The following is a 4,426-nucleotide window of genomic DNA, read 5'->3' as shown; positions in this document are numbered from 1 at the left end:
CACGTCCGCTAGTACACCCTGCCTCCAAGGCGGACAGAAACACACTATAAATCCTACAGACTGATCCGGCTGGTTTACTGCATTCGATACGAAGAAGCATATGACCCATAATTAATATAGTGTTAAATCCGTACCAAAAGTAAGTCGGTGACTGAACGTGCGTATATCACGGCAAAAGCACGTGACTTAGATATATGGGAAAATGTATTTTATAGACTTTTTTTCCAAGTCTTAACGATTTCGTGTCTACCTCCGGGGTATGACATGTAACCAGGTGGTGCGTTGAAAAACAATTCATGTCTAAAGATAATTATGATATGGATAGCCGACTAAAAATTCTTCTGAAATATAATATCTTTTATCTCTTTTGGAATCTATTGATTAGAAACAAACAAATAATACAAAAACTCTTATTTCAGTTTTTATAAAAAATCATTTAGAAAAAAACAACGTCCGGTAATTTTTCCGCGGGACAATATTGATTTAAATACCGATTTTTCCATCACCCCAGATGTTACAAATTAAAGGCGGAGTGTGTGGATATTTATCTCGATGTAATCATAATCACCGCACTACATCGTTAGTTAACTTTAAGTCGAAATTCTTTTCTTTTCCGTTTTTTCCCCCCGAGTGTTTCGTTTACATCACAGTCATATGATCCTTTTAGAAATACTGCCATGTTACAAGTATATTTCATATTTATCACATGATAACATCGTTTCCTTGTCTAATTTGATAAGTAACTTACTTGTTGGCTTTTAAAGTCAAGTTCGAATATTTCTCGAACTTAAGATGTACATCTTCATATGGTCGTTGTTGTGTTAGCTCCAGTTCTGGTGACTGTCACGTCAGAGCGGCGAGTCACAACTGCTGAATCAATGACAAGTGTGAATATACCTAATTAAGACACTACCATAGTCAATCGTCATTACCTGTGCTTGGCCGAGTCGAAATGCTAGGAACGGATTGCGTTCAAAAGATTTCGTCAATTAGCACCACAAGAAGAGTACTCGGCCGAGGGTTAATTAGACTCATTAACGATGCCAAACGAACCCGTGTAACCCGCGGATATGCAAACCGAAGACACCCACATGAAATGAACTTTTCAGACGACCGAGAAGTTCACTGATCCTCAAAAGACAAGTAAACCGGGGGAACAAACGTGTTGTGTTAGTGGGTTATAATATCATAATAAGTCGAGACCTTGGTTTGATGATACTGATGGCTGTCTATGTTACCATCTGCCTGACGACAAACATTCCCGAAGTAAGCGGTTCCACAGAGTGAACGTGTGATTCGCGCATGCCGCTATTGAGAATCGGATATCTTTTTAAAAACAAGAAGACTTCGAAGTCTGGAATATAAATTCTGCAGGTGCAACTTGTTAAATCTCATTTGTCTTTTACGTCTTCCTGTTGTTTTTAGATCGAATTTCTGTTATTTATACGTTCTTTGGGGGTTAAAGGAAGTTTTAATGCGAGCAGCTAGGCGTTGAAATATTGTCACTGAATAACTTCTGATTGTCTTGGCTGACATTTGAGAATCAATTAACGCACCATTCTTACCCATGTGATAGGAAATGAATTATTACCACGTCACAGCATGTCAGTTTCCGGTATCAAATTTCTTACTATTCAGCGTTACGATGAAACGATAAATTGTTAACTCGTGCATAACAGGTGAGTAGGGGTCATGTGCGCTTTCATGCTTTACATGAATGTCAATCTCATTCAATATACAAATGTATGGACTTTGTTTCTTGACTTCTTTTAACAAATCGTCACATGTGTTCAGCGTGTGTATGTGATCATTTTTGAGTTCAAATACTTGTGTGTGTGGTGTATTTTAACACAACCGAGAACATGTTTATAAAAAAAATGGGTAGTGCTCAACACAAGAATACCTAGACATCTAAAGTAAATATTAACTTCTATACCTCCCGATAGCTTCGATGCACTTCGTTCCGAGTTGGGTTTCTTCCAGTACAAAGTGGACCATCAACAGGTAGCGTTACTATTTTTTACCATTAGATAGTTTCTGGTTAGTCTTAAGATTATCTTATCACTGTTTATAAAACAAAATTAGACCGGTCATGGTAGATTATCGCTGTCTGTTGATCTATCACATTATCAGCACTAGTTCCTATCGGAGATACAACAAAGTACGCCCACATTACTGTGAGGTCAATGTTGGCAGGTCTGATCAGTCGGAGCCCTTAAGTCGCTTTATCTAGAAGTTTCTTCCGTCACATCATTACAAATCAGGTAAATCTAAGAGAACCATCTGTACAGAACGTTAGAGTGTGGTCTATCCAATGTGGCATGGAACTCTGTCTAGGTTATACCGAGACAGACTGGAATATATAGAGCAAAAGTATTGTAATATTTAAAAATAATTGTCCAGCATGTTTCTCTGTGCTATTAAGTATGTAAATATTCACTTCGATACACGAATATTTTACAGCATGTTTCTTACATCAAAACCAGCAGGTAGTCAGCACCATGTCTAGTTGCTTACAAGACATATACGGGGTGATACACTGTTTATATACAGGCTCACCATAACACATGCCTGTGTCTGTATACAAGATAACATTCTGGTGATCAGATACAGACTCGTTGTCCAGAACTGACCCCTACAAGCCTCTGTAACAAAGGTTAGTTACTATTCACCGAATAGCCAAGCGAGATTGTGTTTGGGATAACTTTGGAGATTGTTTTCTTTCAGCGTGTTTTAAATAGCTTAATATGTACAACTACTTTAACAGCCCAATTGTCCGTTGCCATTCCCAAGCACACTTCAGCAAGGCCAGGAAATATAAACCAATCAACGTCTCGTGTCCGGCGCCAAAAAATCTGGTTCTTCTTCGCTCGTGCGTTCATTGATGCATACAGGTACCCATGTATGCTTGTTTATTTCATATATCGTGTAAATCCGTACTTACTGTGTGAGCACACAACGTCAACATTCGATGATGGAAGATAACAGGGTTTTCTCCGCAGTTTTACATACATTTCATATATGTTACTTGATGGTATATAAAACAGCATATCATTTATATAAAGATGTGGTCATATTGCGGATATTCCAGAGGTTGCCAATATACATGCATATATGTATGAATATTTCAGGACATGGAGAAACGTTAGCTTAATTCAGATTGAATCATGCACAAAAAAAATCTAAAAATATGAATTCCATCATATAACTTCATTATTATCAGCAGTACATGTGAGTTCAATATTCAATTTTTTTTTCAACTTTAGAGGTGACTTTGAAAACTACAAAACCCCTCTCAGCCTTTTCCCGTCAAGTTTACCAGGCTCTGATTGCTTAGACTTAGTGATTCTAAGTACACAGATTAAAAGATAACAGGAATTGGGATTCGTACAATTTGTATGTTCTTAGCTACAGACAGGTCTGAGAACCTTCTTTTGATTACCCATAATTACTGCCTCTCCAACAATAACACATGTATTTAGCATTCTCATTAGCATTTGCATTAGCATATGGGAAAAGTCCACCAAGTCGTCTCTCCAGAACCAAGATAAACTGGACAATTGAACAACGACCAGTGATAGACGCAATTAAGTCAAACGGGAATTAACTTTAAACATAGCAATGCGTATCATAGATCGTGACTTGTGGTCATATCCGACTGATAATTGTTTCCGCTTGCATCTATGTTAATAATTACTCCCCTGTTTCCGGAGCTTTTCTAATTAATAGTCGCTCCCGCATGCCACTTCCGGAGTGAAAGTCTTCTTTGCTCTCACTGAATCGTCAATAACTACGTACACGCTTATGAACCAGTGGTAAAGATACTTAAATAAAAATAATATTATGACATTTTTATTTTAGGAGTCTAAATAGTTCGGGTTTGTTTACTTTGATATATATTTTGACAAGAACGATGACGACAAGTACTGGGATTAGACTGTTTGCTCTACGCACCGTTGTAAACAAGCGATGCTAAGTTCAGGGTGTATAGTCAATATTTCATTCGGAAACAGATACCAAACTGAATTCCATCCTGAGCTATCTTTTGAAAGTCAGTTCTAATATTTATGATTTATTCTGTTACAAATATCTAAAAGGTTTCTGGCAGAGCTTTTATCATTGGAGCCGACTGAAAATAATAATAAAAAAAAAATGAATATAAAAAGATATTCACATTTCATCCGATCGATAGATACATGAGCTGTATTATCAGGGTCGGGTTTGAAGGATAACAGGCAATGAGGGCTTGTGAGGGGGATCACGAAGTACTTCCGTCTCCATAACCTCTACAAGAGAACAAATTTAGCAGACAGCACATACAGTAACACGTGTAAAGCACACGCCAAAATATCTCAAATGATTTTTTTATCTGGAAGACACTGATTTGAAAAATATATCATACAATAAATAATGAGGTTACTACGTT

The sequence above is a fragment of the Ylistrum balloti genome, unplaced genomic scaffold, assembly GCF_031769215.1.
Source record: "Ylistrum balloti isolate Yb309-2 unplaced genomic scaffold, AGI_CSIRO_Ybal_v1 Utg369626, whole genome shotgun sequence".
In the NCBI taxonomy this organism is placed as follows: domain Eukaryota; kingdom Metazoa; phylum Mollusca; class Bivalvia; order Pectinida; family Pectinidae; genus Ylistrum; species Ylistrum balloti.
The sequence above is the reverse complement of the archived record's forward strand: the minus strand, read 5'-3'. Positions refer to the sequence as shown.